Source organism: Lissotriton helveticus, chromosome 4_1, assembly GCF_964261635.1.
Source record: "Lissotriton helveticus chromosome 4_1, aLisHel1.1, whole genome shotgun sequence".
Classification (NCBI taxonomy): Eukaryota; Metazoa; Chordata; class Amphibia; order Caudata; family Salamandridae; genus Lissotriton; species Lissotriton helveticus.
In genome coordinates, this window is record NC_136063.1 from 1,611,697,791 (window position 1) to 1,611,712,045 (window position 14,255).

Here is a 14,255-nt window from a genome sequence, read left to right on the forward strand (position 1 = left end):
TAGATCCCTTTGAGGAAAGGCAGAGCACAGCACTCCTTCAGCAGAGTTAGGGAGCAGCCGGCAGCAGGGCAACAAGCGAAAAATCAGTCCTTACCGAAAATCAGTCCAATTGAGTCCTTTAAGCAGCACAGCAGTCCTTCTGGCAGAGGTTCAGTTCAAGATTCAGATGTGTCTGATTTTAGGGGGTCAGAGACCCATAACCTATACCCAAAGGTGCCCTTTATGTAGGGGTTGACTTCAAAGCAGCTCTCTGAAGCATACAAGGATCCCTTTCAACCCAGTCTTTCTCTGCCAGACTATCTGTGGGGGAAATCAGTCCTTTGTGTGTGGATAGAACACTACCTATTGAAGTTTAAGTGTTAGCCCATCCCATTCCTCCCTGCTCAGAAAGACCCATCAGAATGCAGATGACAGCCACGGCCCGTAGTGGGAGTACCGGCCGGGTGGTGACGTGAGGAGGGGGAGGGGCAGGGTGGGGGGTAGTAATGTATGGAATCCGGACCTTAACAGGTAAGTAAACATAAAAATAAATAAAACAAATTTCGTTGCGCGCACTGCATCACATTTGGTGATGCAGATTACGGAGTTTAACAGGTAAGTAATTCGTTTTATTTATTTATATGTTTACTTACCTGTTAAACTCCGTAATCCATACATTACTATCCCCCACCCTGCCCCTCCCCCTCCCCACGTCACCGCCCGTCCAGTACTCTCACTACCGGCCGCGGCTGCTTGTTCACCTAGTTGAGTTATGGTGTTCCTCTATCACAGTATTCTTCTCATCTGCATGTGCATTCTACTTGAAAGGGTGAGATGCTAGAATCTTGGGCCTACAAATCTTGGAGCTCTGTTGGACCCCATTGTGATGCCTCCATTTCTCTGTAAACCAGCAATTCCACTTTACCAGGAAACACTTGTCCTCAGTCACTAATCTGTCTTTGAGTATGCTACATCTACTTGGGAATCAATGAAAATCCACCTTCTTCAACCTGCAACATCCTTTATTCCAGTTGGTTTTCACTCTCCTGGTACTGCCTTGCTTCTCAGTACCTCCAGTCATTTATTTTCAGATTTGCCCCTTTGCCTTCTATATCCACACTGTCATGGTTGTCTGCATACAGTCGGGCAGGTGTAAAAGCCACAGTCTGGATCTATAACCCCCTATACCCAGTAAGATTGCATTATGCTGCTATTAGTGTGCCATTTATGTATTCCAGATTCAGTCATCTATCTAACTGGGCAGACTGACCCCTTCCAACTCCCCAATACTGATGTGGATCTGTGCACAATCAGAAAGGGGAACAAATCCTGGGTCCTAGATTTGCAGGCTCCTGGCCATCTGTTTGATTCTATAGTGTTTCTCCTGCCTAAGTATTAGTGTATTGCTGATTTGATCTTTTACCTGATGAGGTTGCCACATTCCTCTCCAGCACAGCCATGTGTTTAGGGATGGAATGAAGAAAGTAGGTCAACCTTAAGACAAAACCAAGCCTGTAAATGCCTGAGCACAGTTATATCTGTGCTGCCACTTACTTTCTGCTTGGGGGGTTTTCCTTTTTGAGGGTAGGGGGGCTCTGATCCCATCTTCTTACCTTTATTTAACCAATCCGCTCTACTACTTACCTGGGACCTCAGCAGACCAGACCTACATTTTTCTCTCTCATCTTTCCACTTACTGCTAATGCCATTTTGCACCTCTGGGTATTCAACTTTCTCATATCATAACAAGCTACATACATCTATTCAGATTATGTTATTGTACTCTGCACCAACCTCACAAGTTTTCTGTCTGGGTAACATCATTCACGTATTAGTTCACCACTCAATCCCTGATCTAGATTTCTTTGGACTATGGAATATATGTTTGGTTTAATAGCTCTTTCTTCCTCAATGTTTTTCTGAAACTAACCCACAATTACTATGATTTATTGAAACCTGTATCAAACCACATTATACCAACACTCTTGCTATTCTGACCACTTCCTACTGTACTTGATGTCATTAACGTTTTCTATCAAGCACCGCTTGTTGGACTAGTAGGCTTTATCATTTTGGGATGCGTGTTAACACCACTTTTTCACTCCATGTTTACCACTCTTTTGAATGCCAGGACATCTAATTTGTTAAAAATCAGTTTATTTCATTTTTAATTATTTGACACCCTCCTGATTCTCTGTCTGATTTTCTGATAAAACATTTACTTGTTTACCCAGCTATGTGTGCTATATATTTACATTCCTCTGCATAAATGCAGTCACACTGCCTCACCGTTACTCCCTACCATATACATTTTTCAATTAACTCAGTTTCATACCTCATGGTATGCCCCTGAATATCAAAGATAGATTATCATGGTATAGAAATATCAATGACAAAATGTTGAAAGCAAAATATCAAAAGGTTAGTAAGTATATATTTCTATTGCTAACTCAATACATATGTACCTTGAGGATATATTTATCTTCCATGTATATAGATCTGGAGTAATTAATAGAAAATGTATACATCCTCTATATACATGTACCTTTCAATATTTTGGTGTTTGATATTTTGTCCATGATATTCTTGCATCACAGTATTTATATCCTTGATATTCACTAGTGCATTCATACCCCGTGCACATATATGCTAGGATTGTACCTTGGATTTATTTATTTTCTACTCACTACACATATGTCCTATTCCCAATACCACCAGCAGATCAAATTTTCTTTCATATTTTTTCTTCCACCATCTCCTTTTGCACTTTTTTCTATCATTGAGTCTTATATGTTTAAGTTATCTGATCCTATCGCATTGGCTGTTGCCATAACTTTCTTTTCAACATTGTGCACAGCAAGACTTTGTTCTAGTCCATATTGTATTATCCATTTAAACTGCTTCCTTGACTTTCTTCAGCTCCGACTTTGCATTTTCCTGCCACTTCTTTCTGGGTGACTGGTAGAAATTGTATTTATTTTCATGTATCTCTGTTCTCATCTATCTATGACTGCCTTTCATTAATTCAGCACTGGATGGCATTAACTCACTCTAAAAAAAACTGAAATATTTTCTGTTCTGCACTCTCCATTCTCTGTGCCCCATTCTATAGCTTGCTGTGCTTTTGTCTTAGTATAAATCTTGACCTTTCATTCCCTTTCTCTGCTTATGTTTCCTCTTTTTCTAGAAACTGCTGTTGAGTAACACTATCTTTTTGTCATGTTCATCGCATGTTCTTTCAATTTGTGTTGCTCTTAACATCTGGAATTTAAACTCTGCAGTAACTGAGACAGGATGACTAGGCTAAATGACATGTGCCCTGCCTTGAAACTCAAAAACATTTTTACTTTAAAGCTGCCATAATTTGGTAAGGTACATGTATGCAGAAACCCTTTTGCTTGCAGTGGTCTGAAAAAGGACGGTGTTTAAAGTGTGATATGAGTGAGCATCCCTATCTGGACATTTATATTTGCCTTTTATTGAAAAATTAGAGTGAAAACCCTATTTTGACTTGAAATCTAATGACTAAATATTCCACACAACGTATATCAGATAAACATAAAACAGTCACATAAAAAACAGAAGTGCACATCATATGTACAAACGTGTAGAATATAACACATGCAAAATGTATAAAAGTGCAAAGTGTACAGAAATGTGCAAAAATGAAAACATCCCTTGCCCACATTTCTCTTTCCAAACTTTCAGAATGTCCTCATGCTCCAATATATGTTGAGTGAACAATAGTTTTTACATTTGTGATAAGAAAATAAATTTGCTAATGCCCATATCAAACAGATTCCATTCAGAATACTATTATTTCCCCCAAACATTTCTATTTGTCCACCAAATTTTTCAAAAGCTGAAGATGTTTGGAAGAGTACCTCTGTGTTGTGAATAGAATTCCTCATGAAGCTCACTAGAAGCTTTACTCAGCAACTGTCCGAAATAGCTAACACCATTGTAAGCCCAAGGATTATTATTTTCAAAGGAGGTCTTTAAGTGAATCTCTGGATTATCCCACTGCAGTATAATGAAAAGTGAAATAGGGAATGTCTGCTGTTTTCTAATCAAACCTCATATTTCAGGTACATCCACAGTTATTAAAGTTATGCTTCATTATGACATTTGAATAGGAATTCCATCACACGTCGTGCATCAGACATGAATTGTTATATGTGTGGCCTATAAAAGTATCTACAGGTATGTAGAACAAGCTGCAAATTAGCCCAAAATTCCAGGAGGACCCAAGCACTATTTTTTAGATTTCAAGTCATGTTTTCTCACTAAGCCTTGGGGTTTTCTTACTACCGCTACCGCTCGCAGCCGTGTTTAAAGGGCGAATTTGTGTTTGACATTACTGGCTTTCTGTGACTCACTGCTGATTTGGGGGCAGCTTTCCAGCATCGAGACTGCGGGGACCAGCAGTCTGAGCGCGCTCTCCACGGCTGCCGCAGCAGAGCCCTCTTCCCGCCCTCCACCTCCCAGCCCCATATAATGGCTCGCGGCCCCCGCTTCGCGGGAGCCGCTCGCAGCCGTGTTTAAAGGGTGCATTTGTGTTTGACATTACCGGCTTTCTGTGACTCACTGCTGATTTGGGGGCAGCTTTCCAGCATCGAGAATGGGACTGCGTGGACCAGCAGTCTGAGCGTGCTCTCCACCGCCGCCGCAGCTGAGCCCTCTTCCCGCACTCCACCTTCTTGTATATAACTGTGACTACTTCCGCGACCCGCGGGACGCGCGCGGGCGAAACATGGGCAAAGGGCGGGCCGTCTGTGGCCGTCCGGGGCTGGCCAAGGCTGGGCTGGGCCACCCCATTAACATTTCATTTGGACTATTGAAAGTAAGACGTTTTTTAATTCTACACTAGCACGTGTATTTATGTATTAGTAGTCTTGTATATACCATTCGTAAAGCACAAACTATTATTGCCATCCAGCGGTGACTCCTTACAAGAACCAGTAACCCCTCATACCCTCTCTGTTTCTGATTTAATGTTTAATTGGCTGAAGATACTGAGGGAGTATGAGTTTACGCACCAGCACAGGAAGGACATCATTGGTGGGTGGTTCTGTTAGAGGGACATTAGATGGTTTTATCACTAAGGCGGCTTCCGTATTAGAAAAGGAAATAGTTTTGACTGAAAAGCGCATTTTCATGGAACTTTCAAACAAAAAGCGATCGTCGCTGGGTTCCATTAGATTCGCAGCCACACCCCGAGGCATAGGATAGCAAATTATCAATCTCTTGGGTCTGGGGATCTACTACAACCGCAACAAATTCAATTACCTCTAATTGAGGCAAACAGAAACGATTTTACCCTAGAAACATCATTGGATATTGCATCCGAGGAAGAACTATCTGTAATTTCTGACAGGTGCCCTTTGAAAGATAAATCGGGTATCAAAAATAGAGACCATGGTCCTACTACCAAAAAAAGGAAGCGTGGGAGGAGTAGTAAGGGTGGTAGAAATGCAAAAACATCAAAAGCATCTAACAGCCCTGTAGGGAATGTATGTTCAACCATAAGTAAGACCAATCCCGACCATTATCTCCCACCTACTCTTACCACCAAAGAATTAATGGGGAATTTGGAGCAATTGTGTAAATCGCTGATATTGCCATTGCTGGAAAGAGTTAAAAGAATGGGTGAACAATTAGAGCATATCGAAAAGGAAATGGTAACGCATACAAAATTGATTGGGGATTTTGGCCGACCCAGACAAATAGAAAACAGTCATAAAACAACAGCTGGGCAGATATTAGACCCCGAGCCACATAACAGGGACCCGTTACCTGTACGAGATCAGAATATCTTGGTTGAACAACATATTGATAAAGGCCCCGTCACTACCAGGGGGAAAAAAATGATGACCAGGCATATCTGCACGGCCCCCCACAAAAAACTGTTAATGGCCCCCCACTCACCAAACGCCACAGAGGAAATCAGGAAAAGATAGATCTGCCGCCTGAGGCTGTCCCCTACGTTGTGGTTTTAACCGGGGTTCCGGAATTAGTGGATGAAAAAACGGAGGATTATAAACAGCTAAAAAACAAAGTGATCTATTGGCTGTGTAAAAATAGGCCGCTACCCCCAAATATTAATGGTGAAATCCTCAATGTAAGGAGTTTGGGTTGGGTGGGAAATAGACCAAAGGACATTAAGGGGGACATCATCATCGTCAATGTTAGGGATCAAAGAGCAGACAGATTTATTGGTGATTGGTACGCTGTGGGAGGTAGGGAGGAGATCTCCACTCACGTTATTTCTATCCACGATCAATGCTGGCATATTCCCCAAGACCCCGTGCCCCATATGGGCCTAGTATAGCACATTTTGGTTTTAGTCTTCCAACCTTTAATCGCTTTTCCACGCTGTATGGGTTGGAAGGAGTTGATTGACTCCCTAACCAGGGTATGGGGGATACCTTGAAAGGCAAACAGTCCCCTAAACAAGAATTTTCGTTGGTTGATCAGCTAGGTAATCAACCAAGTCTAGTACGGGGCGATACTTCGTTGCCGGAGCCAAATCGTACTGTAATCGAGATGGGTAACGCCACAACCGGAGGTAATGATTTTACTCTGGTTGTTGCTTAACCCATCAGAGTTCTAGAAAAGACGATGGTACCTGGCGTGACTGATGATGATCTACAGACATTTTGGTCTACCAAACCATTAGATATTATTACAGCCACTGAGTTTCCGCTGGTAAGCTTCTTTCTTGGCACATAGCTGGTTTGCGCTCCAAGGTAGAAGATGGTATTGGTTTGAAGTTTCTCGAGAAACATAACATAATATGTCTCCAGGAGACTTGGTCCACCACCGAAATCCACCTGGTGGGGTATAAAACGTACTTCTCTCCCGCAGTTACTGTAACATCAGGTAGGGCCAAAGGTGGCCTAAGTATATTCATAGCAAATACAATAGGGGGGGTACAAATATCACCGTTAGAATTGGAAGCAAACTACCAATTACTTAGTCTTTGCTTTAATAACAAGGTCACTGTTCTCCTCGTTGATTTCTATAATAATCTATCAGAAGGAGAATTGTTGAAGACTCTGCGCAATTTGCGCTACAAACTATCCTCCTTATTGAGGGGTTTCGCGGGAGGAAACGGGGTAATTACTATTTGGGGGGGCAATTTTAACCATCCCCCATGCCAGCATAGTAACAGAAATCTGTGTGGGATCGTGGACGAAAATGAAGAACCTTTAGTCCACTTCCTCCATTCGAATACTGGGAACTACCTAAATGAAACCCTCGCAGACTTGGATCTGATAATTTTAAACAAAAGGAATAATGTTGGTTAATATTTGGATCCAACATTTCTCGGAAGGGGGAGTCAGACCATGGTAGATTTCATTCTGATATCAAATACCTTGGCCAACCGTGTTATTAGCTTTGCCGTATTGATTAATACACCAAGCGACCACAGTGCTCTTAGTTTAGAATTCCGCTCATTTATTGAGCACAATACCCAATCTATAGCCAGTGCTTTGAGACAAAACACTCTGCATTTGGACAGAATAAATGGATACAGTATAAAATGGCAGAAAGTTGACCCCCGAACACATAACAAGAAAAGTTTTACAAATGGCCCGTTCCTCAATCGCCAAATGTTTAGATTTGTCTGTAACAAATTAGGAGGTTTTAAGTAACTTCAGCGTGGTTTTAAAAATAATAAATGAATCCCTTTTGGTAAAGATAAAAAACAATCACCCAAAGAAAGCAGGGTGGTTTAATCACAAATGCACAATAGCACATACTAAGCTAAAGATAGCCCTACAAAAAACAAGCAGAGTGGCGCAGGAAATAATAAAACTTAGGAGGGAGTATAACATTGCACTAAAAGAGAGAAGGTCTGAATTAAAACAAGCTTTATGGGACCAACTCCATAAAAGTTCCATCGATAAAAATAGTGCAGTGTTCTGGACAGTTGTTAAATCTCCCTTTTTGGCTGATCATAAAAATCTACCGTCTCTAGATGTGGCCATTGATGAATCTGCGTATGTGGCGCATTTCTCAAAGATCTTTCAGAAGGGTTCGGCTGATACAGGAGGAGTTTTAGGCACCACCACTGTGTCCCCCGAACCAAGCTACCCAATTTTATTAGATATTACTATCAAGGAGGTACTCCAGGCCTTAAAAGCCAGTAAAAACGGTAAAGCCCCTGGACTTCCCATAGACCTATTTAAGTCGAACTTGGATCTTTGGGCCCCAATATTGACCAGGGTTCTTAAGGCAGCGACGGAGGTGGGCCTATTTGACTCCTGGACAAAGTCAATCATGGTCCCCATTTTTAAGAAGGGTGACCGCCAGGATGCATCCTGTTATCGCCTGATCTCATTGCTGGACTCTCTGGGCAAAGTGGCAGGTAGAGTTGTTCTTGAGCGTCTTCAGCAGTGGGCGAACGATGATGGGGTCCTCTCGGACCTCCAATTTGGGTTCCGCAAGGGTTTTGGAACAACTGAACAGGCCCTAAACTTGACTCTGTTACTGGGCAAATATGCATGTGCGAAGGCGGGCAGACTGTATATGGTACACGTTGATCTGTCTGCAGCCTTCGATTGCGTTTCCCAAACCAAACTATGGTCTGTTTTAATGGAAATGGGGGTTGACCCACCGTTGGTGAACTTCTTGCGAGAATTATATTCCAACGCCTCTGCTAGGGTGAGGTTCGGGGTAAAGGGTGAGCTGTCAGCTCCGTTCAGGGTAGAGCGTGGAGTCCGGCAAGGTTGTGTCCTTGCCCCCTTTCTCTTTACTCTTTATACCAATGGCCTAGAGAAGGCCATGGTGAAGGGGGGCCAGGATCTTCCACAAATGAAAAAAACGCCCGATTCCCGCTCTGCTCTACGCGGACGACGCTGTGATACTTGCCCGTACTCCTCGCGAACTCCAGAAGGCGCTGAATAGATTCTGAATTCATGAGAAACCTGGATTTACACATAAATATAAAAAAAAACCTTTGTAATGACAGCGGGTACTGGGAAAAAAGTGATAAAGGATATTTATCTTAAACTAAAGAAACTAAAGGATATATGTCTCATACATCTGGAGGAATTACGATTGCCCAAAGAAGTTATTAAGACCTCTGTCTTACACTCCATGGCAGTTCAAGTCACTTTCTGTATCCAGCCATATCTGACTCATGATTTTACTATTTGTGAGAGATTTTTATTGACCCGGTTCAGGTTAAATCTCCTACATCGTTTGGTTGCCTTTCCAACAAGAAATAATTGGGACCCCATATTACCACCTTGTCCCTGTGATGTGATTTCCACTCAGGCAACCATTCACACGTTTCTCTTTTGCAAATATTATAGCGTGCACAGAAAGATCTGGTTGATTCCTGTGCTTAAATTCTTGGGGCCTTATTTATGAAGGCCTTGCGCCGCCGGTGCGCCACTTTTAAAATGGGGAAAAGTGACGCACCGGCGGCGCAAGGCTTTCATAAATAAGGCCCTTGGGCATTAGAACTTGTGGACCAGCCATGCTATCTTTGCAATTTCTAGAGCAGGAATGGATTTCGAAATACATAGTTAAATTCCTGAAATGTATTTTTAGACATCGATGTAATCTGTAAAATCATTTTGTATGACTGACGGCAATCACAAATTGAATCTCTATGTACAGTGCTTTGGCGAGGAGCCTTGCTTTGTTGTATTTTAGAAAATGAAATTTGTATCCAAATTGTGAAATGACTTTTATCTGTGACAATGCTTTTATGGTTTTTATATATGACAAAAGCTGAATAAAGAATTATTACTATTACTATTACTACTAGTTAACCATTGTTAGGAAAATGCTACAAAATCAATGGTATCACTTTTTATTAATCTGTTTATTCACTTTTCACTGCATTACATGCCAAGTATTACGTTCAGCGAAAAGGGATAAGGCACAGTGACTATAATAACTTCACAATCAATGATAATATTAGAGTTTAAACTACTTAATGATTTAAGCATGTTTCAACTTTTATAATTTTACCTGTGTAAGCCGAAGCCACATTGTTATCAAAAGGCTAGTTATAATCACTAGGTCGGTCATCTTGGTTGTTTTATTACAAAGTAGAGCACATTATACACATTTTACTAAGGAATGGTTCTTGGAAAAGGAAAAAAGAAATCATCTACATACATGTAATTCCTGTCACAGTTAAAAAGCTAGAAATGAATAAAATGTTACAAGGAGTGTTCATTCAATCAATAATTAAACATTATTTTGTATTCAATGCATTCAAGTTTATATTTGCTTTTGTCCCTTAATCCCTTGCAGGAGATGTCCCTGCTGTCCTATGAATTTTTTCAATGTATCTATTCCTAGAATAAAACCATTCCCAAATCTGCAATACACTTTTCATGTTGTCCACCCTTTCTACACATGTTTGGATATGCTGTGATCTCCAGTAGTGAATGATAAGATAACCAGTCAATAGTAACTCATTGTAAGTCGATTTCTCTATCTATTCTGCTCATTTACAAATAATCATATAAGCACATCAAATGCACGAATAAAAAACAAACAGAAGCTACATGAAAGGCAAACTAGTATCAAAAATAAAAAACTAAAAAGTATAACAGTTTAAAAAGAAAACACAATAATATTAACAGTTATGTAAAAGGATAAGTTAAATAATTACAGACCGAACAATCAGAAAACCATTGTTATTACCTATAAAACATCATGAAAAATAACAGGTAAGGATTCATCAACGTCAATACAATAGTGCCTCCAACAAGTGCTTAAAAAATAAGTGGTTTTATATCCTGTAAAGCATATTTATAAAAAGTACATACTCTAATCCACACCTCGGGTGAGTTGAGCATTTGGAGAAAGAGAAGGGCGAGTTTGCATCTCATAAAGTCTAAACACTTAAGAACTAGGAATAAATATCTCCTCAGAAATGGACGGTACAATTTGCGAAAGAATGCAAAATGTAGCTGTTAGACATGGCACCTGTGGTGTGTCATGTTTGACCTGGCATCCTTGGTGTGGTTTTCCTGACCTTTTACCTTCTGATTTCCTGTTTTTGACTGTTCCTGCTGACTTTGTTTTTGATGGCTTTAGGAATCTTGGCACTTTACTACTAATAACCAGTGCTTACGTTCATATGCTCTTTACTTAAAATATGGTGACATTGGCTTATCCCTAATTTGCTTATTTGATGTACTTATAAGTCCCTAATAAAGTGCAGCACATGTGCCCAGGGCGTGTAAATATAAAATGCTACTAGTGGGCGTGCAGTACTGATTGTGCCACCCACTTAAATAGCCCTTTAAAAATGCCTCAGGCCTGTCACTGCAGAGCCTATGTGTGCAGTTATAAACTGCCACGTCAATCTGACAAGTTAGCTTATTTTCCAGGCCTGAACCATCTTTTTTATTACATACAAATCACCCCTAAGGTAGGTCTTGTACAGCCCATGGCCTGGTAGTGAAATACTCTTAAATTCGTTTTTCAGTACTTCAAAGCCTATCTCTCCCTTAGGATAGCATTAGGGTTGGATCATTACATTCTATAAGAGTAATATCCAATTGGGAAAAGATCTGACCCCCAAATTTGGTGTCACAATTTAAAACCACAGCTTATGATGAAGTTAGTTTTTTAATTGCAATTCTGAAAGTGGCACTTGTAAAAAGTTGTTATTTTCTTACTGTAACCATTTGGTACCTTCTGCCTGTCTCTGGAATATACGCCTGGGGTGGATGACAAATGGCTTGCAGAATTCCCTCTAGATAGCCATATACAAAGGAAGGGCAGGTGTGACTGAGATGCCATGTACATGCTGATGGGAGAGAGGAGCTGACACTTACAATTAAAAGAGCTGGCTGTTCCCTGCACAAAGGTTTTCATACTCCCCTGTAGTGAGTCTAGAGCCAGAACAGGAAAGAAAGGAACTCTGTGCGCTTCAAATCATCTCTTTGAAGTCTCCCCCACTTTAAAGTCCCAGCTGGGTTTAAGTATTGGACCTCTGACACCACCAAATCAAAACAATTCAGGAACTGAGGACATTCTACCAGAAAGAAGGACTGTGGTGCTGTTGGAGGTACTGCCACTATGCTGAACTGCTTTGCTGTGTTGGCCTGTTGCCTCTTGCCTGGGAGTGAGAAGACCTGGACCTGCATCTCTACATTCCACAAACAAAGTATCTCGAAAGGCTTGTTGTTGGCTTGCCCTCTGTTTTCTGAAGTCAAAGACTTATTTCTTAATCCTGCAACCAGCACTTGTATTCTGTCTGCTTTGAGTACTGCTCTGCCAAGAGGTGCCAATCCAGTCCTGGTCCTTTAGAAATGAGTACCAAGTGCTGCAAATAGAAAAATCCATGCATCGATGGCTTCAACGGATCAGAACTGGCGCATTTCCCTCGCCATTGACGCATCCCTTCTGTTAAACAAACTGCAGACACCACATCGCCAAATGCACAATAAATCGTCCCCAGTTTCACACCAATCTTTGATTTTGGTCAGGGCCAATGTATTGCTTTGTGCTACTCACATTGCTTACAGTCTAGCAGTTCGATGACCGCACTCGCACCAATGTTCATCACATATTTACTCTCAACGCATCTTTGACTTTTCCCTACTCAGAACCAACTCATTACTTACATCTGCTGGATTGACAGTGACATATCTCCGCATTTGCTATACGCTTCGCCTTCAACGTCGACACATCTTAATTACTGTTCAGCCGGTCAGGGCTGGTCCCTGTATCCAACTCGCGCTCCCTACTGGTAGGCCTGACCTTTTTGAAATGGCCCTGGTAAAGTGCAACCAGATAGCCCCAGTTGGCACCATTTGTTTTTAAGCACTACAAAAAAAGAGTATCCTTATACAAAATCTTGACTTCTACTTATTGGATTTTTGTTATTTTGGTCTTGTTTTACTCATATAAATATAAGCTATTTTTATAAACTGATTTGGAGTCTTTTTGGGGTGTTTTCTCTGTGTTGATCTTTGAAGTGTTGTATAAATACTTTACACATTGCCTCTTAGGTTAAGCCTGACTTCTCCATGCCAAGCTACCAAAGTGTGAGCATAGATTAATTTAATATGTGTTACTGACCTACCCTGACTAGGATTATGCTTCCTGTTTGGACAGGCTGCATACCTCTCCCAACCAGAAGCCCAATTTCTGACAGTAGCAACCTCTGGGAAGAAGATTCTTCAGAAGGATACGTGACAATCGCAGCTGCAGCAGCAGGCACTGGAGTGCAAATTTCATAAGATCCAGAAGTTTTGGATGGAGTATTACGGGTTGGGGTCCGTGGATGATGGCCCAGTACTTGCCCTCAGATTGTTATCTACATGTGCCCCAGCGACATAGGAGGTGATGGGCTATAGTCTGTCCATTTTTATCTTTGTACTGTGGCAATGTGGTTACTCCATGAACTGTATGTTATGTTATGGATTCTGTGCTGTTCTCCCTTTGAGTTTCTATCAATATTAGTGCAGGTTTCACTTTATTGTGTCCTTTTCTTTCCATTTTTGGAAAACAAACATTAAAAAAAATATAATAAAAAAAGCAATAGCAACTGCGTCACACTGGCTCAGTGTTCAGAATACATGAGGTTACTCATAGGAAGACCCAAAATGTCTATAGACCCTCTTCTCCTCAACCTGTAGGCTGCAAAAAAAAATTAAACCCCCAAATTCCTGTGTCAAAATTTGGAATATGAATACATTTCCATTTATAATCTACCAAAAGAGGGACAGTTGGCTTCCTACCTATATTAGATGCTAAATTAAATGAGAACCCTTATCTCCTCAGAGCGAGGCATGAAAACCAAGATCAAAAAGAAGGGCATGAAAAGCCGTCCCTGGTCTGGTTCCTATCTTTACTGTGCCTTAAAACTGATAATCAGACAGACAATGACTAGTGGTGAAGGGGCCTGCAATAGGTGCTAAACCAAACTGGAAAAATGAGCTCTACCCAAGGATCCCGCTGACAAGACAGGAGCTCCCAAAAAGCAGCCAACTGCTAAACACTCAACCAGGGAGGAATGGGCTCTTATCCTCCATGATCTTATGGATAACCCACCTCCCAGCAACGAAGGAATCAACCTTCCTTGGAACCATCCAAGTGGCTGGAAGACTTTCAACCCCGCAGACATCAAGTCTCGCCATTATTAAAAAAACAGACCGGACCCGAACAACCCCAACAACTTCAGGCCGGTCTTCAATCTTCCTCTCCCATCCAAAATCCTGTAAAGATGTGTTCTCCTCCAACTTAACCAACACATTGAAAGCAACAACCTTCTAGATACTCACCAATCA

The 14,255-nt window shown here is 41.2% G+C and overlaps 1 protein-coding gene across 1 annotated transcript in view; it reads left to right on the plus strand.

Annotated features, from left to right (window-relative positions):
- The window catches only part of NPSR1 (neuropeptide S receptor 1), a 1,386,173-nt gene that overhangs the window by 287,557 nt on the left and 1,084,361 nt on the right, over positions 1-14,255 (plus strand). The window lies entirely within an intron of this gene.